The sequence below is a fragment of the Myotis daubentonii genome, chromosome 10 (assembly GCF_963259705.1).
Source record: "Myotis daubentonii chromosome 10, mMyoDau2.1, whole genome shotgun sequence".
In the NCBI taxonomy this organism is placed as follows: domain Eukaryota; kingdom Metazoa; phylum Chordata; class Mammalia; order Chiroptera; family Vespertilionidae; genus Myotis; species Myotis daubentonii.
The window spans coordinates 11,031,792-11,058,541 of NC_081849.1; the positions used below are offsets into that span (position 1 = coordinate 11,031,792).

The window sequence follows — 26,750 nt, forward strand, 5'->3', positions numbered from 1 at the left end:
CACTGGTTCTGCCCCCAGCCCAGGCCTGATGCCTCGGCCAGAGGCATAGACCCCCATCACACTCCGATCGCCTGATCGGACCCTTGCCCAGGCCTGACGCCTCTGCCAGAGGTGTCAGGCTTTGACAGGGAACCCCCAGCTCCCCCCCGATCACTGGCTCTGGACCCCGCCCAGGCCTGAGGCCTCTGGCCCAGGAATCATGCCTGGGCAGGGGACCCCCATCTCCCTCTGATCGCTTGCTCCACCCCCTGCCCAAGCCTGACGCCTCTGACCCAGGCTTCAGGCCTGGGCAAGGGGACCATCATATCCCCCCAATCCCCGGCTCAGCCCCCCACCCAGGCCTGATGCCTCGGCCAGAGGAGTTGACCCTCATCACCCTCCGATCACCAATCACCGGATCGGCCCCTTGACCAGGCCTGAAGCCTCCGGCAGAGGTGTCAGGCCTGGGCAGGGGACCCCCAGCTCCCCGCGGTTGCAGGCTCTGCCCCTGCCCAGGCCTAACACCTCTGGCCTAGGCGTCCGGCCCGGGCAGCGGGGACCCGCAGTGGCAGCGGCCCTGTGATCGTGGGCTCCGCTTTAGGCCCAGGCAAGGGACCCCTAGCTCCCAGGACTGCCAGCTTCGACCGTGCCCAGCTCCCATCGCTGGCTCCACCCCTACTTCCTGCTATCACTGGCCAGGGCGGCAAAGGCACCTGATTCTCCGATCATGGCTGGGGGGCAGGGCAAAGGCGGCCCAGGGCCGCCTTTGCCCTGCCCCCCAGCTCTTAGCTCCCCCCTGGGTTTCCGATCACTGTCAGTGGCAGGGGGCTTCTTCCTGCTTTCCCTTTCGCCTCCCTGCATTGTGCCTACATATGCAAATTAACCGCCATTTTGTTGGCAGTTAACTGCCAATCTTAGTTGGCAGTTAATTTGCATATAGCCCTGATTAGCCAATGAAAAGGGTATCGTCGTACGCCAATTACCATTTTTCTCTTTTATTAGATAGGATAACAATTAATTTAATTTTCAGATTCTTCATTATAACTGTTACTATAGTAAAATGAAAATAAGTAGGGTTAATAGTAGACATATAGGGAAGAAGGAAGATGAAGAGTAAGATATTTCTGCATTTAGCATGCGGCTTTAATATAATAAGACAACAAAGTAATAAACTAAGCAATTCGTTTTGATGTAATCTGCATAATTATACCACAGAGTGAATCTGCACCTCCGGGAGACGTTTTCAAGCCATCTTGTAACCTTCCAAAAGTGCAGAGTAGCCAACATTTAAGTTCAACATTTAAGTCTCTTGCAAAGAACAATCTGCAACACCCTTTTTATCCTGTTATTGTAACCTAGACAATGGAGATAGTGGCCTTTCACTGTGACTGCTGATGAGTTGATTCAATGTCGGCGCCTACTTCAGGATCAACCATGTTAACCTTAGGTCACTTCAAGGAAAACTGTGTATGAAAAATAACGATTATTTAGCCGCCTCCTGCAATAGCTGAGATTCTCTGATTACTATAAAGGTCAAATATGCACATTTTGACTGGTGGTAATGAGTACTGTTAAAGATGTTTTAGCCTTTCCTTAATCTGGCAGTTTCACTAGGCTTCTATTGTTATGCACCAGAGAATGTGCCTCTAATTGTACCATTTGCCCTATTGTGGCTTGTACATAGAGTCAGTAGTGTGATGTTACATGTGATAAGTGCCTACCACATGTCCTAATAATTATTAGCCTTCAATAAATTGTATAATAAAGTAACTCAAATCTGGAGACACCAAAGGTTCTTAAAAAGTTGAAAGCAATACTTAAGAGGCTCATGCATCAAATTCTAATAATAGTGAAGAATAAAATAGGATATAAAAATACTCTTCAAGGAGTGAAAACCTTTTAAGAATTATAAATTAACTTAAACGTACTTCAAATACTAGACACGTGTGTATGTGTCTGCATACATATATATGAGTGTATGTATATATGTACATTTACAGATGCATAATATATATGTACATGCTTATGAGTATTTATTTTTATATGACTTAAGAGTTCACATTTTTAAAAGGGTGGCTTTTGTTAGTCAATTCATCTAAAATTAATATATGTGGCAAATAATCTTATGGAAAAATAATATAATTTGAAGCTACATATAAAATTTATTTGCTAGGGGAGAAATGGCAGGGGCTCTTAACATTTATAAGAAATGTGCAGTATGGTTCCACACTTAACAGATCTAAGCAATTAGTCCTTCAGATATTTTTAAAGAAAGAAGTTTTAAAACCAACAAGTTGAAGTAGTTCAAAATACTATTACACACAAACAAACAAATAACAGGGGTAGATAAGTAAAATACCACTTAAGATATAAATCTCAACTGCAATTTCATGTTTCTCAATAAATTGACTAGAAATGAAAATAATTCTATTTTTTCTTTGTATTTCAATGACTGCTTGAATCTTACTAAGGGCATTAACTAATCATTTTAATAGCTGTCAAAATTTTCAAAATCCAGTACAGATGAGCAAATATAATAGAAAAAAACTAAAAGTAGCTGGGGAAAACACAAGCTGAAATGCCTGACAAATTAGAATGAAAGTATATAAATGTAGGTTAATTCTTCAAGTTTCTATATTTTTTGATATATTAGTTTTTTTTAAAAAAAGATGGAAATACAGATATAAAATATAAGAAAAGTAGATTTCATGTAAACATAAGGTTAAAGTGAATTTAATTTTGGCTTCTTGTGGACTTTCAGTATTATTTCCCTAAATTATTAGATGTAATGCTGAAGCTAGTGGTAGGATGATCCAAAGTAAGACAATAAAATTTGAAATTTAGTATCATTTGAAAAAAAATAGCATTTTCATATTATATAGTCATATTTAGCTCTTTTAAAAATAAACAACTTCTTTTATTATGAACATATAAGTAATTACATTCAGTAAATAATCTTAAATACAACTTATCAAACACTTAGAATAGGCATTATTAATCTAATTCTCATGTATTTTTTGTGGTCTATTGCACGAATCTATATGATCTGATCTGAATTTTTGTGTGTCTGTCTGAGTCTACATTACACCAAATATCTAGTTTAAAAGTAAACATAGTTGTTCTGCATATCACCAAAATATATATCTCCAAGTTTACATTTATTTCCAGGACAGGCTTATAAATCTTTTTTTGGGTTTATCACAACTTCAGTCATATTTCATATATATATATATATATATATATATATATATATATATATATATATATATATATATATATATTAATTACAGGAAATGAAAAATAGTAAAATGCAGGGCCTTAATTAAAAATAGATATTGTTGGTTAAATCACATTTTAATATTTGGGGCAAAGAAAACCCCCAATTAAGAAAATAGAATCTTATTTCTATTTATTAATTAGGCAGGTTATTTCTTTTTGTCTTTTTTGTATTTTGTTTGAAACAGTATAAATGGGTTTACTGAACTTATGAATGTGACTTTTCTTAAATTGAATATGGACATTTCTTTGGCAATGGTACTCTAGGGTATAGAGAAGTTTTAATATTTTTTTTCTTTTACAATATTTAAAGTATGTAAGTCTGTACACAGAATATTTTCCTAAACCTTACACTTAAAATTCTTTGATGTCATGATGTGTATGTGGGATAAAAAACAACAACAAATAATATGAATTAATTAATAAGGCTAGTGGATAAATCCAGTAATAGGGATTTTCAAATATAAAATGTACTACATTTTAAAACTAGTTTTTCTGCACTCAGAAATAGGTAAGTTGCTTCTCCTAAATGTGATTTGCAGTGTTTTCTATTGAAGTCTGTGTTTTATTATGTATATGGCTAAAGGTTTATGTACACAGAGTGCCACAATCCCAGTGGCATGCTGACGTCACTTGCTCTGGCTTATCAGAGCTAATAGTTGAATATTAAGTAGTTTTCCAAGCCAGTTGTTAAATATATTCTCATTAAAACTTGAATTATATAAACTCATGATTAAATAAGTTAAAAATAAAAGTATCAAATACTCAAAATTCATCACATCCTAATTATTTTACTACATTTACTAATGCATATGCTCTTCAGTTTATTTGCACGTCTTGTTAAAATGAAACCAAAGGACATGTATGCATGCATATTAGCATAACCATTGGACACAGACACTGGGGCAGTGGGGGCTTGCCCGGGGTGACAATGACTGGGAGGGGGGTGGTCAATTGGTGAAAAAGAAGACATATGTAAAACTTTAGACAATAATAATAATAATATGATAAAAATATTGTATAATGGGAATTTAGATGCGTAAGTGGAAGCTGCACGCACATGCACATTCTCACATGACCGCATCAAAATTACAACTGAATCTACCTGGGTAACCATTTGAAGGCTAGCTGAACAGAAGTCCTCTCATTAAGCATAGAAACAAAAAGTGAGGTGGAGACTAGCAGGAGGGGTGGAGCCTTAACAGGGCGGGCCCTGCAGCCACGTGTGGTGGATGAGAATCTGGAGAAATATCTCAGCTGCAGAGGTCCCCCCTGAATAGCAAAGGCCATCAGCACCAGCTTAGAAAACCAGTGACAGGAAGAGGAGCCCATGTAACATCTGGCCATAAAAGCGAGAGGAATTCAGTCTGCCTAGGTGAGACAAAAGGCTCTGACAAACCTAGGCATACTCTTAAAGAGCCAGTGCACAAGTTCTTGCTTGCAGGCATTCACCCTGGGCTCCAAGGAAGGATGTTGGCTCAGGGGGTGTCAGACACATACAGAGAAAGACTGAGTTGCCTGGCTTCTGGGCGAGGGCTGGAGGGCTAATGTCCCTATGGTGAGTCCTACTCCTGCATGGCCCACAACACTATCTTTCCTGTATTAAACCCTCTCCCCATACATCATTAGCCTTGTAAACATCACTAGCTCCAACCTGAGTACTCCTTGAGACCTGGCCCTACCCTACTCAGGCACAGCCCAAGGCTCTCTTGTTAGAACCAGCCTGGGCCCTTGTTACAGTCTTTCTTGAAAACTTTCAAGGAATTCTGGTAAAGCAGGTGAATGTGGGGAGTGCCAGAGACACACAGGTAGAACATGAGCTGTACGGCTTCAGGTGATGGCTCTCTTCCTGCATGGTCGACAGGCACCACCGTATCTGTGTAAAACCCTCCACACAGAAGGTCATATCTTAACTTGCTTTAGCTGGTGAACTCTAGTAGCTCCACCCTGACCATTCTTTGAGATTTTTCCCTATACAGCTTTCCTACGGCCAGAGGCTCTGTCAGACAACCAGCCTGGGCCCACATTGAAGTCTTTCTAGAAACAAAACAAAACAAAACAAAACAAAACAAAACAAAACAAAACAAAACAAAACACACTTGAGAAATTCTGGTCAAGCTTGTGGGTGACAGAGACACACAGGGAGAAACGGAATTGTGTGACTTCAGGATGAGGGTAATCTTCCTGCATCTTTGACAGACATAGGTGTTTCCTTTCCTGTATTGAGATCTGCCTCCCATAGGGCCTAATCTCAATCTGCATTAGCCTGGTGAACTCTGCTAGCTCCACCCCCATGATTCCCTGAAACATCATGTTACCGTAAAGGTGCACAGGTACCAGGTACGTGGTGGCCATCCTCACTGTTCTCTTACAGTTTTTTTGAGTGGGCTCAAAGTAAACACTGGTGCTGAGTCTGAATCTGTATTAACCTGGTGAACACATCCCACCCACCTGGCGACTTCCTGAGATCCTACCTCACACATCTAACATAGTGCCCAACGCTCTTTCAGTGGCAGAGTATCACAGACAACTGATGGGCAGTAGCAGTTCTCAGGGTGACTGGAGCCTTCTGCTGACCTACCCCAGGCTAAGTGCTGTGGGCAGAAGACCTCAAATCACACCTAAATCCCTCCCATATTGGTACAAGCAACTACCAACCACAGATAGCTGCCTGTTAAGTAGCCCAGGCTTGTCACAGGAAAGGTCACTGACCTGCACCAGAGTCCGCCCCAAGAGGCCCCAGAACTATAACACCAGGTCTGTAACACCAGGTGGCTGGCTTCAAACCATAATACTGCATAGCTCAATAGGTTCCTTGTACTATACTCACAGGGAGGTAACAGCAGGCACCAGATCCTGTTGGGGTAAAATCTACTCCAAGGAGTCAGCCCTTGAACAGTAGCTCATATTCTGTGACAGTGGCAAATACAGCCTGCAAGTCTGAGAGTCAATCTCAAAAATTGACATGCCAATAACAATTAAGGCTTAATTGCAACAGGAAGGCACACCCAATCCACGCAAGGAACACTCCTGGAGCACCTAGCTCAAGTGATCAGAGATTGCACCAGTGGCACCAGAGGACAGCAACTTCTTAATACCACCCTACCAAGATTGAGAGACATGGGCAGATCTACTTAGTACATAGAAACTAACACAGAGAACAGACAAAACAGAAATACAAAGAAGCATTATCTCAAATGAAAGAAAATGAGAAATACCACCCACCCCCCACACCCCACCACAAAAAAATAAAGGCAAACAATCCACTAGAATTTAAAACACTTGTTAAAAGGATGCGCAAAGAACTTAGTGAGACTTTCAGCAAAGAGATAGTAAGCATACAAAAGGTCATAGTGCCCAACCAACATGGCTAAGTGGTTGAGTGCTGACCTATGAACCAGGAGGTCACCAGTTCAATTTCTGGTCAGGGCATATGCCTGGGTTGCAGGCTCAATCTCCAGTGCGGGGAGTGCAGGAGACAGCCAATCAATGATTCTCCCTCATCATTGATGTTTCTATGTCTCTCTCCCTCTCCTTTCCTCTCTGAAATCAATTAAAAAAAGACATAGAATAAATTTTAAAAAATAGGTCAAAAAAGAAGAATAAAATAACTGAAATGAAGAATACAATACAAGGAATAAACAGCAGATGACATAAAGCAGAGAGTCAAATCAGCAATTTGGAAGACAAGATGGAAAAAAATACCCTAATCTAAAGAGGAAAAAAAGAAAAAGAAAGGTATATAGTTTAAGGAACTTCTGGGACAATATGAAGTACAGCAGCATGTGCAAGATGAACCCAAAGAGGCTCACACCAAGACACATCATAATTAAAAAGGCAAAGATTAAAGACAAAGAGAGGATTTTTTTAAAGCAGCGAGAAAGATAGTTACCTACAAATGGAGCTCCTATAAAATTGTGTCATCAACTGAAACTTTTCAGTCCAGAAGCAATTGTCACAAAATATTCAAAGTGATGAAAAGTAAGGACCTATAACCAGAACTACTCTACCCAGCAAGGCTATCATTTAAAATTGAAGAAGAGATAAAGAGCTATCCAGAGCAGAAAAAGTTAAAGGAGTTCATCACCACCAAACAATTATTATAAGAACTTTTAAAGCACTTCTTTAAGAAGAAGAAGGAAAAAAAAAAGAAACATAAATATGAATGATAAAATATATAACTATGCACCTATCAAAACCACTTTAAATATAAATGAATTAAATGCTCTAATCAAAATGCCTAAAGCAGCAGAACAGAAAACAAGACCATATATATTTTGTCTACAAGAAACCCACTTCAATTCAAAAGACACAGATAGACTAAAAGTAAAGGGATATAAAAAGATAATTTTTGAAAATAAAAATTTAAAAACGGTAGTGTAGCAATACTTATATCAGACAAAATAGACTTTAAAACAAGGGCTATAATAAGAGACAAAGAAGGACATTACATAAAAATATATGACTCAATCCAACAAGAGGATGTAAACCTTGTAAACATTTATGCACCCAACATAGGAGATCCTAAGTATATAAAACAAATATCGAAGGGTATTGAGAGATTGATAGTAATACATTAAATGTAGAGGATTTTTAACACTCCATTGACATCAATGTATAGATCTTCCAGACAGAAAAAAAAATGAAATAGCAGCCTTAAATGACACATTAGAGTGGGTAGATTTAATTAATATTTTGAAAGCATATTAACCCAAAGCAGCCAAATAAATATTTTTTTCAAGTGCACATGGAACATTTTCTAGGATAGACCACATAGTAGGCCCCCAAAAAATCTCAGTAAATTTAAGACTGAAATCATGTCAAGAATCTGATCTACCCACAATTACATGAAATTAAAAATTAATTACAAAAAAATATATGAACACATGAAGGCTAAATAACAAGCACCTATATGTTGAGAATATAGGCAATTTAGAAGAAATAGATAAATCCTTAGAAACCTTCAATCATTCAAAACAGGATCAGAAAGAAACAAGAAATCTAAGCAGATAAATTACAACCAACAAAATTGAAGCAGTAATCAAAAAAATTCCCAACAAACAAAAGTCCTAAACTGATGTTATGAAACAATTCAAAGAAGAACCAAGACTTATCCTTCTCAAAGTATTTCAAAAAATTCAAGAGGAGGGATATTCCGAAGCTTATTTTATGAGGACAGTATTATTGTATTTTCAAAACCAGAAAAAGACCCTACAAAGAAAGAAAACTATTAGCTAATATCCCTGATGAACGTAGATGCAAATATCCTCAACAAAATATTAATACAACAAATTCAGCAGTACATTAAAAAGATCATACACCATGATCAAGAGGGAAGCAATGTTGGTTCAATATCAGGAAATCAATTAATATGATATGCTACATAAATAAAATAATGGATAAAAATCATATTATTATATCAATAGGTGCAGAAAAGCATTGATAAAAAAGAATCCATTTATGACAAAAACTCTCAACAAAGTTGGAATATCTCACATACCTCAAAGTAATAAAGCCATTTATGACAATCCCAAAGCAGACATCATACTCAATGGGAAATAGCTAAAAAAACTTTTTCTTAAATAGTATCAAGACAGGGATGTCCACTTTCATTACTCTTATTTAGCATATATTGGAAGTCCTAGCCATAGCAATCAGACAAGAAGAAATAAAAGGCATCCAAATGGGAAAGGAGAAGTACAACTGTCTTTATTTATAGATGACATAATACTATATAGAGAGAACCCTAAAGATTCCACTAAAAAATGATGCACTAATAAATAAATTCAGTAAAAGAGAAGAATAAAAAAATAATATCCAGAAATTAGTTGCATATTGATACAACAATAACAAAGTTTTAGAAAGGGAAAGTAAGCAAAAAGTACACCAATACTATCAGAAAGAGAAATTAAGAAAAAAAAATTGCCGGGAGCCGGTCCATCCTTGCTGTTTCAAGGGACCTGGCATATATGGCATACGGTTCTTAATATGTTTGCTCACCTTCTTGGCACTATGTGTTTTAACCAAGGTCTCTGAGAAAGGTGGTTTCCCCAGGTAGGGATTTTCCCCTGAAGTTAGGGAGGGAATAAAACCCCTCAACTAAGTGCCAGGCGGGTAATTAATCACTTTAACTACGAACAATCATGCTTAAGCTACTAATCTTTACTCCCTGGAATGGAGATAAGAAACGCCCTAACCTTTGTAATAGAGATTGATAGGATTGAATCAACTGGTATAAATACGGATGTAACAAGACAATAAACAGCAGAACCTCTCTGGAGATCGAGACCAGAACTTGGCTGGAGACCCTGGCTGTAGATCCTGGCTAGGCTGCTGATCAACTGAACCCTGTCTCTGTGTCCTTCCTTCTTCGCCGACTCCGTCTGCGCCTTTGGGAACCCCTGGACCTGCTGGGGTTGGACCCCGGCAAACAATTCCATTTACAATTGCATCAAAAACAAAATAAAATACCAAGGAATAAATTCAACCAAAGAGGTAAAAGACTTATACTCTAAAAATTACAAGACATTGAAAAAAAGAATTAAAGAAGATACAATGAACTGAAGGCACATACCATTGTTATGGATATTAATAATTAACATCTTATATTAGCCACACTATCCAAAGTAATCTATAGATTCAATATGATCCCTATCAAAATACCGATGGCATTACAGGGCTAGAAGAAATAATCTGCTGAAGCTGCAGTGGTGGGGGCTGAGACAGAGGCAGCCATGGCAGCAGCGAGGACTGAGCCCCTTGCATGAATTTCATGCATCAGGCCTCTAGTCATAAATAAAACAATGAAGAACAACTGTTGTCAAGAAAGTGGAGAAAAAGGAACCCTGATGCCCTGTTGGTGGCATTGCAAATTTGTTTAAATATCATGGAAAACAGTATTGACAGTCTTTAAAGGATAAAAAATAGAAGTACCTTATGCCCAGCAATTCTACTTATGGGTATGCATATTTAAAAATTAAAGACACTTCTTCAAAAAAAATGTATCCATCTCTATGTTCATTGCAGTATTACTTACAATAGGTAAGATATAGATGCTACCCAAGTGCTTGTCAGAGTAGTGGAGAAAAAGAATGAAATCTAATCATTTTCAATAACATTGTTGAACCTAGAGGGGCTTATCCTCAGGGAAATAAGTCCGAGGAAGGCACGTGCCATATTATTTCACTGATTTGTGGAACCAAAAGAACAAAATACACAAGCAAAAACATAAATAGACTCATAGATAGAACAAACTGAGGGTTGCCAGATTGGAGGGAGGTTGTGGCGGGGGGGAGGGGGGAAGGCAGATGGAAAATATAAAGGGATTAAGAACAAATTGGTAGCTACAAAATAGTCATGGTGATATAAAGTAAAACATAGGGAATATAATCAATAATCCTATATAATAAAGAGCTAATATGCAAATGGTTGCCATGCCCTCATGCCATAATGGCTCAGACACTCAATACTGGGAGAGAGGAATGGGGACCGGCCAGGCTACGGCCGGGGAGAGGGACAAGCCACCCACCCTGTGGTCCCTGCAGTCCCGGGCACCAGCGCCTGTGGCTGCGGCCTAGGAGAGGGACAAGCTGCCTGTCCCATGGTCCCAGGTGCCTGTGGCTGTGGCCCAGGCAAAGCCACCCACCCACAGTCCCCTGTGGCTGCAGCTGGCCCGGGCAAAACCGGCCCAAGTCCTAGGTGGACCAGAGGAGAGACTCCTGGGTCCCAGGTGCACGGCAAGGCAGAGGCAGTTAGGGGCGATCAGGCTGGCAGGCAGCGGTCCCGGATTGCCAGAGGCAGTCGGACATTTCCCAAGGTGTCCCGGATTGATGAGGGTGCTGCCGGACTGAGGGACCCCCTCCCCCTCCATGCATGAATTTTGTGCACCGGGCCTCTAGTATTGTCATAACTCCGATGGTGCCAGCTTAGTACTAGCATGATCAGGGGAATTACTTCATAAGTTATGTAATAGTCAGCTATGCTGTACACCTGAAACTAATAAAAAATTGAATGTCAATTGTAATGGAAAAATAAAATTTAAAAATAATAAAGCATAGTGGTACTACACATCTCTTTCTATGAGATGACTTTATGTTGTAGCCTAAAATTGGCTATGGTCGGAGTATTTACACCTTGGAAATAGGTAAACACCACTAATCAGTGCTGGTTTATTGTTTTGTGTGTTTTATAGTTTTGAGAAAGTAATAAAGAAAATGGAAAAACTGAAATTAAATTTAAGATGTGACATACATGTCGCTGTTACTTTGTGAATAGCACAAAGAAGTTAAAGAAATATTTTTCTAGTATTCTGAGACGATGATCCAATGTAGCTAAGTCATCATTCACATCATTGATGAATAAGTGAAGCTGTGAAATAATGAATAGATCTGAATGAACATATGTTTATTGTTTCACTTTTTTCTTATTTATTAATGTAAATAAAATTAGTTAGTTGTAACTACTTCTATTCAACAATTGCAACCATGGGTTGACTATGGGTACAACTGTTTGGCAAATACAAAAGAAAGTATGAAAATTAATTGGCTATATAGAATTTACAAATCTAATTATCTATTTGTAGTCACTTGCAAATTATGTTCTACACATTCTTGTGTCAGTAAAATATATAATAAACTAATGTCATATATATAAGCATAATTTTATTCTCCTGAGATCCACTATATAAGAGAGTTGCAGAGAAATCATAACTTAGCAATTGCTCACTCTATTTTTAGGGTCTCCAATTATAACATTCTTTATTCTAAAAAAATTCTGCTTGATTAAACTGCTACCCACTGATCTTTGGGAGTTATATTAGCTAAATTATTTTTAAATGTCTTTCATTCAAATTTTTGCCTTGATGTTCTCATATCTCTTTTTTTCTGTAGGAGAAATGGTCCTAATCCCCTCACTATATACTCATGAATTGATTTCTAAGCTGTTATAAACTAAGTAAGTCTTTTTTCATGTACAGTGGAACCTCGTTTCTCGAACATCTTCCATCTCGAACAATTCGCTTCTCAACCTGACAACCCTTTCATGCTGATACCCGTATGATCATGCATCTCTCAGGTGACAATCAAAGGAGAGAATGCCTGAATATGAGTCAGTTTACCACTGTTAAAATCTCAGGATATTGTGCTGTGAATATTTTTTTGTGTTTTTTTCTTTTGTTGCTGCTTATAATTGTTAACTTTTCATTTTTCACTGTACATTTCCTTTCCTTTTTGTTAAATTTTTATTTACATTTCATCTCCTTTTTGTCTTAAAGTGTTTATTTATAGATGAAACAATACAATAGGCATGTATTGTATATAAGAAAGGGTAAAACATGGAATCATTTGGGGTCTGGAACAGATTAATTCAATTTACATTATTTCTAATGGGAAAAATGATTCGGTTTTCAAGCAGCCTTCCAGAACAAATTTAGTTTGAGAAATGGGGTTTTATCATATTGCTATTAGTGAACAATATGCTTAAAATTTAAAGCAAAAAATTAAATGTAGACTTTTATAGATAACAGTGGAGACATTTACCTTATCTAAGGTACCATATTTCTATCCATTTAATATTGTACTGATTGAATTGACAAGCATTTGACTCAGTTCTATCTTAGATTCAGCTAAAATCTCCAAGCCGTTTTTAAGTCAATTGGTATTATTCCTAATTTTAATATTTCTATATTGATATATTGAAATTGAAGTTTATACTTTAAACTTAATTGAAATAATTTACATTTATCATGTCACTTTCAATAGTCCTGCTGTACTGTTAGAATTTAGGAGTAATATTTCAAAAGTGTTTTGATAGTATTATAATTTGGGATCAAAAATAGTAAAATTTTGCCCTTTTAATCTTTATACCTCCCTCTTCAGAGAGTTTCAGAGATTATATACAATAGATAAATAAGAATCAATGTTATACTTTATTAATAGTTGCAGTCTTATATGAGGCATAGACTATAGACCCAAGCAAGGCCATCATCTATTCTTCACATTTCTGATTAAACTTGGGATCTGTATTCTCAGATTTGCCTATAAATATTGATAAAGGAGATTATTATTGTATCTACCAAAAGAATCCGGTCTGACTTCTTACCCAACAAATGCTAGTTGCTGGTAAGAAAGGAGCTACCTGGCTAGCCCTACCTCTTCTTCTTCTTCCTGACTAGTCTCATGGATTAGTTGTGGCCTTTGTAGCACAGTAGCTCTCTTGTCCTATTAAGGGCCGGCTAAATGGCAGCTATTATTATTACTAATGTTGTTTCTGTGTTATTAATAGATTCAATGAATAAAGAGGATCTGTGGTATACTATGAGTAAGTTCTCTCCAAATGTATAAAATAATAACTGGCATGTTTTTGCATATGATCATTCAAAAAACTGAATTTAATAATGTACAAATAACTAATATACTTGCTTTGCCTTTTAAAAAATAAGTGTTTATTGGGAGAAATGGATATATTTCAGAAATCAAAATACACTATGCTTGTTCCATTCCCCTGATTTAATTTTAAGTGTGTATGAAATATACACTTTATAGCTTATGCTAAAATTTCATAGAAAATCAAAGTCATGGCCACTAGTTTGTATAATGTATGTAATGTTTTAAAAATAACTCTGTACGTACTTATTAGCTAGTTTTTTTTTCTTCAACTCCTTGTACACTACTAAAACTAATCCATGGTACTAGTCAGGAAGAAGGGTATTACTGAAGTAAGCGCCTCACTAAAGAAAAGAGGAAAGAAAAAAAAATAAAGGTAAAGCTAGATAGATAGGTATGTCACGTGGAAAGAGGTGGCCCAGCATTGTTGAGAGAGAGAGAGAGAGAGAGAGAGAACGAATTTAAGGAAATACTTCTTAGTGGCTCTTCCTATGGTGTACAAAGGATCTGGAAGCACCTGTGTGCCTGCGAGGAAGCTGAATATACCTGTCCAGAGAGATTGCCAAAATATGTAGCGGCAAATAGGTATAAAGGTAGCCCTCTAGCCGTGCATTATGGGCCATCTGCCTAGGGCAAAACCATGCCCATTTTGTGAATTTATGGCCAGGTGGTAGATATGTTGAGTCAGCAATAAGAAGCAGCAATTTCTGATGAAACCAAGAGAGAACAGATATCAGGTCATGAACTCTTCATTACCCTGGTGCCTAAATGGTGGGGATTTTCCTAAGCCTCTACATCACATCTCCCTTTTATCTCAGAACAACAAGCCTCAGACCCAGATGTTATAGTCAAAATGAGCACTTTTGTTGTATTATTAGAGAACTGTGTATGAAAAAGTCCACAGGCTCAGCCCTTATCGTGATAAATGGTAGCTGAGAGAATTTAGTAAATCTTCTAAGATAATAACATGCCCCTAACCGGTTTGGCTCAATGGATAGAGTGTCAGCCTGCGGACTGAAAGGTCCCGGGTTCGATTCTGGTCAAGGGCATGTACCATGGCTACGGGCACATCCCCAGTAGGGAGTGTGCACGAGGCAGCTGATCGATGTTTCTCTCTCATCGATGTTTCTAACTCTCTATCCCTCTCCCTTCCTCTCTGTAAAAAATCAATAAAATATTTTTAAAAAAGATAATAACATGGCTTGCTGGTATGTTGCCTTACCAAAATATCTCATTTTGATCTTTGAAAATGGAATACTATTTTCATACAAATCCTAGAATCCTATGAAGGAAATGGATGCCATAAACCCAACAGGGCAAGTATCTATTTGGAAAGAGTAGAGATTCATTAACACTTTTCAAAATATCATCTATTTATTTTTGAAAATGGTAAGAATATGACCACAATACTATATATGTACATACCATTTATTTTACATAGAAGCAATGATGGTTAGAGCTGAAAGTTATGTTATTAATGCAACCTCAGACAAGGAATCTGAGACTCAAAGAGGTTTAGGTAACATGCCTTGGATCACACTTTGAGTATAAAGTAAAGTCAAACAAAAATCTATTCATGAATCTCGTTCTGGTGCCTCCTCTCCTACTCTTTATCTCCACAAATCTGATGATTCCTTATCCTTGAAGGTTTACCCATCCAACTATAAGTACTGCAAAACACAATGCTTCCTGTATTCTTCCTTTTGCAGATTCAATTTCAACTCTGGTCTAAAAGGGCTTTGTACACAATGACTACTGGGCAAATCATATGATGATATTAGTGATTTAGAAGCATCATGCCAATATTATATTTCTTAATTTTATTTTTTTTAAATTGTGGTTATCTAGAGAATTCTCTATTCTGGTCAAAATTTTTCATGTAATAGTTTTGACTTTTAAAGGAACTTAAATGTCTCTTTTCAAAGGAAGACCTATAAAATTCTTTCATTATTATTAATTCTCAGAAAATAATTTAATTGAGCCTTACTAAAGCTAATTAAAAGGATAATTTCTCATTTTGTGTTGTGGTCCCATGGACTTAATTCAGCCAAAGGACTATTTTATTATTTTATTTTTTTGGAGGTAACCATGTGCTCAGAACTAGCATCAGGGGAACGAGATAAGAAATACCCTTATATTTCTATTCTTCTTGTCTCATGACAATAATGTCTTGTACTAATTTACTTTTTCTGAATAATTTCATACGTTCTCATGCACACCTTATTTCATTTTTGGTACTAGTAAACATCTTTATTCTGATTTTTTAAAAATCTTGATTTGTATATGTGATAATAATCCAATGTAACTCAGCAAAGGTTTATTCACTTTAATGCATTATAGCCCTTACTATGCGGCAGGCCCTCCTGTAAATACTTTATAAAGATAACGATAGACGTGTACTCTGTACTATAATATCACAGAGCTCCTTATTTTAAAATTAAAGAAACTGAGGCATGGACAGTGTAGGCAAACAGTAAAGCTCAGGTGTTTGCTCCATAGGTTTACCTCTAAAACACTGATTTTAGGAGGCAAGCTTTAGGAGGGTGCCAGCCAAAATGAATGAAGCATTACGTGTGCCCTCAAGACATTTGACTTACAATGTACTCTTCGTAGAGACAGATGTATAAAAACAGTACTGCTTACTATTTTGGAGACATGTAAAGAGAGTTATTGGAAAATAGAAAAAAGAATTTCTGAGGAAGTGACATTGAAGTTGTGCTTTGAAAAATGAGGAGAATTCTAAGTAGAATGTTATTTAGGCAGAAGCTAAAAAAAAAAAAAAATTCAAGTCAGTGGAAAAGTAGAAGACATATCCCTAGGAAAATAGCCCTTTGGTGTGACTGGGAGTTGAATAGAAGTGATGAAAAAGGAGTGTGAAGAGTTAGAGTAGGGCCAGGTTAAACATTACATTCAGTGTGAGAGTCAAAATTCTAAATTTATCCTAGGGATGCAGGTGGTTGTTTAAGATTTTTCCACATATGAGAATTAGATGATTGCATTTGAATTTTAGAATGTGAATCTGGCAGAAATGTGGAGAATAAATTTGGGTGAGGAAAGACTGATTGTCAGGCTACCGATGAATAGGATACTGCATAGTCCAGGCACAAGACAACCAGGGCCTAAACAAGGAGTGATGAGAATAAAATGGAGGAAAACAAATTTTAAGAAATATGGGGAGACCAAGAGGCTTGCCAATCCAGACACTTGGTTCACTTTTGGAAATCGTAAGTTTAAGGAAAATATGCCCTAAATGTGGTTGTAAATATTGATAAAAATGAGATGAGGGCTTGTGATGTAAATTTGGGAATCATGAAGATTCCCAAACAACCTGCAAGTTGAAAGTTTAAAGTAAAGACAAAAATCGGTGGATGGTGGAGATGACTAAACAAATGGGAATGACATTTCAGGAAATGGAAAAGGAATGTTAACTGAAATGTAAAATTCAAGACCCTATTGTAAGAGGTCACAAACTCCAATATCTACCTGATGCCAAATTTAAGGGGAAAAAGAAAAAAGGAAAGAAATAGTATCTCAGCAATTCCTTGGTAAACCAGAGAGCATGTGACTTCTAAAGGGATCAGCTGTAACCAGTGGTTGTTCCAAGGAAGTAGTCACACTCCAATTGTTCCCAGATCATCCAGTTTTTAAGAGGAGCAATATCTATCTACCTATCTACCTACATATATATATATATATATATATATATATATATATATATATATATATATATATATATATATATATATATATATACTAGAGGCCCGGTGCACAAAAATTTGTGCACCGGGCCTGGGGGAGCCTGGCCTGTGCCCTCTCGCAGTCTGGAACCCCTCAGGAGATAACGGCCTGCTGGCTTAGGCCCGCTCCCGGGTGGCAGAGGGCAGGCCTAATCCCTAGGTGCCTGCCCCGCAGCTCCTGGTCGTGCTCAGAGCAGGGCCGATTGGGGAGTTGGGGCGCCGCCCCCTGTCATGCACAGAGCAGGACGGATCAGGAGGTTGCGATGTCACCCTCAGTCACACTCAGGGTAGGGCCGATTGGGGGGTTGGGGCACTGCCCCCTGTCACATTCAAGGCAGGGTCGATGGGAAGGTTGCACCACCACCCCTTGTCACGCACAGAGCAGGGCAGATCAGGGGGTTGTGGTGCCACCCCTGTCACATACAGAGCCAGCCCATCAGAGGGTTGGAGCGCTGCCCCCTGTCACGCACAGAGCAGGGCCGATCAGGGGGTTGGGGAGCTCCCTGCTGTCACGCACAGAGCAGGGCCGATCAGGGGGTTGTGGTGCCACCCCTGTCACATACAGAGCCGGCCCATCAGAGGGTTGGGGCGCTGCCCCCTGTCACGCACAGAGCAGGGCGGAACAGGAGGTTGCGGCTCCACCTTATCACACACAGAGCAGGGCCCATGGGGGTGTTGGGGCACCACTGATCCCAGTGCCAGGAAGCCTCATGGCTCCGCTGATCCCAGGTTCGGGAGGCCTTGTGGCTCCACTGATTCCAGGCAGGGAGGCCTCACAGCTCTGCTGATCCCAGTGCTGGGAGGCATATTACCCTTTTATTATATAGGATAGAGGCCTGGTGCATGGGTGGGGGCAGGCTGGTTTGCCCTGAAGGGTGTCTTGGATCAGGGTGGGGGTCCCGTTTGGGTGCCTGGCCAGCTTGGGTGAGGGGATGATGGCTGTTTGCAGCTGGTCACACCCCCTTCAGGGTTGGGGTCCCCACTGGGGTGCCTGGCCAGTCTGGGTGAGGGGCTGAGGGCCATTTTCAGGCTGGCGGGTGACTGAAGCTCCCAACCTCTCCTTTTTTCCTTTTTTTTTTTTTTTTTAATTCTGGGATTTATTTACCTTCTATGGCTGTCACTGGAGCTGTGAGCTGGCTTTAGCTGTGAGACCTCAGCTGCTGAAAGCAGGTTTCTGGGCTTTGTTTACCTTCTGTATTTGAAACTTTGTTGTGATTCCAGCTCTGAGATCCCAGCCTGCTGAAAGCAGGTATCTGGGGTTTTGTTTAGCTTCTATATTTATAACAATGTTTCTTAGAGAGCAGCTCAGAGCCCAGCAGTGGCAGTCAGGGAACCTTGGCTTCCTCCGTCACTGGAGCAAGCAAGCCTCCTGTTCGCATCAGTTGCCTGGCTGCTGGCCGCCATCTTGGTTGGCAGTTAATTTGCATATCGCCCTGATTAGCCAATGGGAAGCGTAGCGAAGTTATGGCTAATTACCATGTTTCTATTTTATTAGATAGGACTAGAGGGCCGGTGCACAAAAATTTGTGCACTTGGGGGTGGGGGGGTACCTCAGCCTGACCTGTGCCCTCTCGCAGTCTGGGACCCCTCGGGGGATGACCACCTGCTGGCTTAGGCCTGCTCCCTGGGGATTGGGCCTAAGCTGGCAATCAGACATACCTCTGGCAGCCCAGCAGCCCTTGGGCGATGTCCACTTTCCAGGGGGGAGCAGGCCTAAGCTGCTGTTTGACATCCTTAGTGCTGCTGAGGAGGCGGGAGAGGCTCCCACCACCACCGCTGTACTGGCAGCTGGCAGCCTGGCTTGTGGCTGAGTAGAACTCCCCCTGTGGGAATGCACTGACCACCAGGGGGCAACTCCTGCATTGAGCATCTGCCCCCTGGTGGTCAGTGTGTGTCATAATCACCAGTCATTCCCAGTCTTTCTGCCGTTAGGGTCAGTTTGCATATTACCCTTTTATTATGTAGGATAGAGACCTGGTGCATGGGTGGGGGCCAGCTGGTTTGCCCTTCAGGGTGGGGGTCCCCACTGGGGTGCCACTGGGGTGCCTGGACAGTCTGGGTGAGGGGCTGAGGGCCGTTTTCAGGCTGGCCAAACCTCCCCGGCAACAGAAGCTCCCAGCCTCTCTTTTTTTCTGTTTTTTTTTTTTTTTTTTTTTTTTTTCTTTCTTTCTGGGATTTATTTACCTTCTATAATTGAAACTTTGTAACCTGGAGTGGAGCTCAGAATCGTCCAGGGCTTGGCTTCCTCCATCGCCAGGGACAACACAAGGCTCTAGCTCCGTGGGCACGGCCGGCTAAAAGCAGGTATCTGGGGTTTATTTACCTTCTATAATTGAAACTTTGTTGCCTGAGTGGAGCTCAGAGCTGGCCAGGGCAGGTGGGAGGGAAAGCCTCCTGCTCACTCCAGCTCCGTGGCTACGGCCGGCTGAAAGCAAGTATCTGGGGTTTGTTTAGCTTCTATAATTGAAACTATGTCGCTTTGAGTGTAGCTTAGAGCCAGGCCGCGGCAGGTGGGGAACCTTGGCTTCCTCCATCACTGGAGCAAGCAAGCCTCCTGCTCGCTGCAGCTCTGAGGCTGCCGGCTGCCATCTTTGTTGGCGGTTAATTTGCATATCTCGCTGATTAGCCAATGAGAGGCATAGCGAAGGTATGGTCAATTACCATGTTTGTCTATTATTAGGTAAGATAGATATCTATATATATATCTTCAATTTTATATGAAGTCTTCTAATTATTATCTGCAGGTACTATAGATTTCTTATGGCTGCTTAAGCAAATAAGCACAAATTTAGAACTTAAAATAGCGCACATTTATTCTCTTACTGTCTGGAGTTCAAACACCTGTAGTGGGTCAGCAGAGCAAGCTCCTTCTGGAAGCTCCAGGATAGAATTACGTTTCTGTCCCTTATAGATCCCAGAGCACACCTACATCCTTGAGCCATGGTCCCCTTCTTGCATATCCAAAGCCAGCAGAGTAGCACTTTCAAATCTCTGTCTCTCTGCTTCTGTCACCACATTCCCTTCTGACTGGTCCTGATCCCTCCAGTGACCCTCTTAGATGGAAACTTGTGATTACGTGGAGCCCACGTGGATAATCCTGGATAACCTCCCCATCAAGATACTTAATTCCATCCCATCTGTAAAACCCCTTTAGCTCTATAGGGTGGCAGGTTTAGGGCATGGTCATATGTAGTCTATCCAAGCAAACAATACCAAAACTATACTGTGTTAACCAATGTAATAAGGGCTAATTAAACATGGATGAGAAATTATCCTGCAAGCTATCAGTTTGTAATCTTTGGAACTTTTCCTTGAGTTGTGTAATTTATTTTATTCCTTGCGTTTCTTGTGGCATACCTTCATAACACAGAGTTTCAAATGGAAAGAGGATGTGCAATAAAATAATAAATGTAGTTTATTTTAATACTAGAGACCCAGTACATGACATTTGTGAACTGGGGAGAAGAGGTCCCTCGGCCCAGCCTGCACCCTCCAGGACCCCTTGGGGGATGTCTGCAGGCCTAAATTGGCAGTCAGACATCCCCTGAGGGGTCCTTGGCACTGCTGTGAAGGCAGGAGAGGCTCCCCCACCATTGCTGCGCTCCCTGTGGGAGCTCACTGACCACTAGGGGGCAGCTCCTGCGTTAAGTGTCTGCCCCCTGGTGGTCAGTGTGCGTCATACCAACCGGTTGTTCTGCAGTTTGGTAGATTTGCATATTAGAGTTTTATTGTATAGGATAACCCTGTGAGCTAAGGATTTTGTGGACTATATCCTTGATTTTTTTTTTTTTTTTTTTTTTTTTGGTTAACAACTTTTCAAATGTATTTTAGTTAAATACATTTGGAATCATTTAATATTTTCTAAGGTATTTTACTATAATACAAGTTCTGATTCTCACCTAACACAGCTATCAGTCAGAATAAACAGTGGTTTTCATTTGCAGATATGATTTACCAAAGTTTATCACATTGGCAAACCTCATAAAATATTTATAACAGCAGGTGGGCACATCTTACTTCAATTGTCATTTCAATGTTTTTCAGGTCTTTTGGGTATAATACAAATGGTTTAAGGTTTCTGACAACAAAATCACCACAGAGGACAAGGAAGATGGTCCCCAAAATAATGCATATATTTCTTCTATCTTAGAAGCAATTTTTGTCTGAAACAGAAAAAAAAAAAAAAAACAACAACAACAACCTTTTGTGCTCTAGTAAATTTGCCTCATTATGTTGTAGGTACATAATTCTTACTGAAGAAATCAACCCAACAGAAAGGAAATTATAAAATATTATGGATTATATGTCCAAGCCATTGCACATATTAAAGATGTTTACTTTACATAATAAAGGATCTGTGTTAATGTGAACATATTTAAGCTGAGGGAATTAGTACTCCACTAGTGTTTTAATTTCTGCCCACATAAATGTCCTCTTTGTTTGTAAATAAATAGGGGAAATATGTCATTGTGGCATGTCCATCTGTTACCCGAACAATCAGGGAGGTCCTGCAATTAATCACAGCATTTTCTAATGGGATTAAAAGTACTCAGCTTTCCTGTGTGCAGATAAAAACAGTATTTGCATTCTGGCAGATAAAAACAGTATTTGCATTCTGGTATTCTGATTTGTTGCCAGTATGGATAAGTTCAGCACTCATAGATTTCCTGTTAAGTTGTATTTCCAGAATGACCTTCTAATGGTAAATATCAGAGACGAAAGAAAGGACTCAAAAGTATCATCCATCTGATTGCAAAATATTTATGGAAATATAACCTCCCATTTATTCAATTTGACTGCATGGTGATATGTAAAATAGTGGGAGGGGCAAGTCTCCTGAAACCAGCTCGATGGCTGAGACTATCTCCGCTGTCCCCTTTGTAGTGTCTGTAGTTGTTTCTCCTGAGAAGTGTGATTCCCAGAGCCTGGAATTCCTCAGCAGGAGCCCCAGTGCAAATGCCCACTACTTCACAGCTAGTGCACTTGCTGGAGGGGAATTAAAAAATAGGAGGATCCTCCTGGGCTAATTTCAGGAACTGCTCCTATGCAGCCATAAAACAAAGGGCCAGGCATTCAGAAGGGAACGCTTCCTTGAAAACAGGCTATTTTGTTCTGTAGAAGAGGTTCTATTTCCATCTACGCTTAGCATGGCCAGTAGTGTTGGGGACGCTATAAAACTGTGCTTTTGTGATGGAACTCCTGGGAGAGCACAGTCTTTTAAACAAAGAAAACACCATTGTTTCTGTAGCTGTCAGCAACATGTCTTTTGTATTTCCCAGAGTGGAAAATACAGTGTTAAACAAAAACGTCCCTAATTTGAATACACCTGGAACTTTTGGTTAGGATCATAACTTCTCTTCGGGAGAAAGACAGGGAGCAAGCATGCACCTACAAACGCAGGATGCATGTTATTATGTATGTGGTTAAAACATATGGTGCTTAATGCAAGATGATTAATTATCTTTGGGACACATATGAACATGCATAAAACTGCAAGAGGACGTGGTTTGATTCATCACTGCAAACAAAATATAAATGATTTTAACTTTTTGCTGATGATATTCATTCCTAATCCAGCCCTAAAAAAGGTTATGTAAGGTATAACTGTGACCCCAAAAGTGAAAGAGAGTAAGAGAGAGACTAATTACAGCCAGAGAGATAAATCATCACTCTGCATCCACATAATTCATGGTATTTAATTCCTGACCAGGATCCACAACAAACTTTTAAAGACTGAATATATAACATTTATTTTCTGCATTTCAGTGTGAGAATTTGATATTGATGAATAGGATGTGTATGAAGGAATAAGAGGTACAGGAAACCTGATTTTTGCATATTAGACAATAAATGAAATACAGTCTAATTTATATTGCAGCAAGTAAAATATTTCAAACTCAAGTTATTCTCAATGGTTAAAGATGTAAAAATTTTCAATTTAATTTTGCAAATTCTACTATATGTGGGGTAAATTATTAGGTATGTTCATGATTATAAAACTTTGAAAATAATATCTTTTACTCAACAAACAATTCTTAAGAAATAATTACTCCAATAATATCACTCACTAAAATTTTTCCTCTGATATGTCTCCAGTTTACTTATTTGTTAAATAGCATTTACTATTGGTAGATAGAATCTGAAAGCAAGACACCTTGCTACTTTATTGAGTGAATAAATAACAGACATACATCTCTTAAACATATGTTTTCAAGTTAAAGTCTAGAAATTAGCATGCTGTTCTATAGCTTTGCAGCTTAAAATTTAGGCAGAATATGATGCTGGTCTAATCAGATTACCCTCAGTATGTATATCCATAGAAAATCTACTCTTTATTGAGTATTATCAATATACTGAAGATTTTTTAAAAATATATATTTTATTGATTTTTTACAGAGAGGAAGGGAGAGGGATAGAGAGTTAGAAACATCCATGAGAGAGAAACATGGATCAACTGCCTCCTGCACACCCCCTACTGGGGATGTGCCCCCAACCAAGGTACATGCCCTTGACTGGAATCGAACCTGGGACTCTTCAGTCCACAGGCCGACACTTTAGCCACTGAGCCAAACTGGTCAGGGCTTCTGAAGATTTTTGATGTTAGGACATTCTTAAATTTTACTGTAGTTATAATTATCAGAATTTTGGGGGGAAGGGAATCTAGTTTGATGTCTCATGTAGCATTGTTAAAGAATACTGACCAGTGTTTTATAGTAATTTATTAAAAATCTGTATAAAGACTAATCATGCACTTTATATTATAGATTACAATTCCTGATGTATTTATCCAAAAAAGAAGGCACACTAATATTTACTTAAGTAATTTCTAGGCTGATAAAGTTGGTAGCATAATAAAATTAGAATACAGGTCTTCATCATTATTTCTGTGGGGTTCTATTGTAAAAGGCTGGAAGTTATTATTTAAAAGCAGTGACCATGTCTTCATTTTTGTATCCCTAAGTTGTAGTAAAGTAGCCAGAACATCCTAAGTACTAAATAAACATTAAATCATCTAAATTAAAATCTAGAATCTAAAATTAACTTCACTAGTTTCCTTATCTGTCTTTTTGCTTAAGAGTCACACTTTCCAAGAATTTAACTGCAATGTTGAGTGAGGACTTACTGTATATAACAAAATCTACCTGGGTGTAAAGACAGTCAGAACTACATAAAACAGAATTTTTATTAATAAGATATTGTTGAGGTGGAACTGCAAAGACATGTTAAGTGCTGGATGTGAGGGTTTCAGAATGACAGCATGATTTCTAGGCTTGGTAACTAGCACAGTGGAAAAATACTCAATACATAAAACATTAACAACAAAAGCTACTAAGGCCTCTTTTAAACAGCCTAAACTAAACTCTTAAATCTCTGCAACAATCAACCATATAGGGTAGGTCCTAACATTACAATTTTACATACGCAGAACTGATTATGCCAAACATATATGGAACTTGCTAAGAAAGTAAGTAGTAAAAGTTCTCACCACAAAAAGAAAATGAGACACAATGGTGCCGTTAGCTAAGACAGCAGGTGGTAATCGTGTTGCAATATGTAAGTGTATCAAACCAATCCTATATAATAAAAGCCTAATATGCAAATTGTCCCCTTGACTGGGAGTTCCACCGAGAGTTCAGCTGCTCACTATGATGTGTGCTGACCATCAGGGGGCAACGTGGTGCTGGCGGTGGGCGGCCGTGGAGGTGCTGCTGGCCTCAATGGGCCGGGACTAGAGCGGGACTGTGGCAGGATGATGGAGCAGGTGAGCTGACGGTGCCAGGCCAAGGTTGGTGTGAGCAGGGTCCCAATCGCCCCGCCTTTTTCCTCGCAGATGGAGACCAGCGGCCGATCGGGGCTGGGCCCTGGGCTGGGACAGGGAACTGGAGGTGGGTGGCAGCGACCAACCTCCCGTAGCACCTAGGCAGGGAGCTGCGACCTCTTGCCGGCTACCTGGGGGCGGGGGTGACAGGGACGGAGGTGCAGTGAGAATGTGGGGTACCCGCTAAGCTCGCTCTCACTCCCCCTGTTACCCTCCCCACCGGGGATGTCAGGTCTCACATGCTTGGGAAGCCGTCATGCTCAGGTGCCAGGTGCCTGCGGGGAGCCCGCCCCATCCCGCACCCATGGCCTCTTCCGGTTGAACTGGGCCGCAGCCGCGGGGACCACAGAGGTGGGTTGGTCGGGCTCCCTGTGGGTTCTTACAGGAGCCGGTCTGTGAGGCCGGCCAGCAGAGAGTACATGCTGCCCACCTGGCTTCTGTGCAGTGTTGCTGAATGGCGCAGAGGCCCACGCTGCACCCCAGCCCACAGCATCCAGCCATGCTCACTGCATCTCTGTGTGGGGACTCGGGGGCCGTGACTCAGGCAGAGAGGGGTGTGTGAGGCCCCAAGGGCCCAAGTGCTGCCCAGGGCTCAGAGTTCAGCTGGGACCTGCCCTTCCACACCTGATGCTGGTGCTGTTATCACCGACCAGGCTTAGGGACTGCACCCATGCACGAATTTTGTGCCCTGGGCTCCTAGTGTTGTATATAAACTAGAGGCCTGGTGCACGGATCCGTGCACCAGTGGGTTCCCTCGCCCTGGTCTGAGGGGATCAGTGGACCTTTGCGCCACTGCAGCCCAGCTTTAGCTACCAGCTCCTCCGGCTCCAGCCCACTGACTGCGTTGATCCAGCACAGTACAAAGTAATGCACAAAATGGCATGCAGCCAGAGAGGAGCTTGAGCCCAGGCTGGGCACCATGCATCTCCCGCTCATCCCAGCCCTGCTGCGCTTGCCACCGGCACGGCCACCGCCGCTCGGGTGAGCAGGGGGAGTGTCCACAGGAGAGGCTCGCGCTGCTGCAGCTGCACTTGCCAGCTGTGAGCTCAGCATCTGGGGCTCGTTGGTCAGCTGAGTGGCACTCCCACTGTGGGAGCGCACTGACCATCAGGGGTCTGCTCCTGTGTTGAGCGTCTGCCCCCTGGTGGTCAGTGCGCGTCATAGTTACCGGCCGGTCGTCAGGTCATTCGATTGTCGGGTCGCTTAGGCTTTTATAGATATAGATGGTATCTGAAGAAATTTGAGGTGGAGAAAGATTATGAGAGTCGCTTTAACAGACACTCAATTAACAAGTGGCATATTCAGGATTTAAGGCAAGCTGTCACCATTACAAAAATATAGTCAGGATTCAATATGTTGGTTTGCAGAGTGCCACCTGACCTGGGCCCTGGATCACCCTGAGATAGCTCTGAGCCCAAACCCTACTAAGTTTATAATTGAAGCATTGGGGTATATGAGTGACATTCAAATGGTGTATTATTTGTAAAAAGAAAAGAAAGAAAATATGCATTGTACATACAATAACCTGGTACTAAAAGTTTTGAATTTTTAGATATA

The 26,750-nt window shown here is 40.3% G+C and overlaps 1 long non-coding RNA gene across 1 annotated transcript in view; it reads right to left on the reverse strand.

Moving 5' to 3' along the window:
* Positions 1 to 23,945, reverse strand: part of LOC132242665 (uncharacterized) — a 483,370-nt gene extending 459,425 nt beyond the window's left edge. The window contains exon 1 of the long non-coding RNA XR_009454687.1: positions 23,877 to 23,945. This is a non-coding gene — a long non-coding RNA (uncharacterized LOC132242665). The remainder of the gene's footprint in view (positions 1 to 23,876) is intronic.
* Positions 23,946 to 26,750: the final 2,805 nt, after the last annotated feature.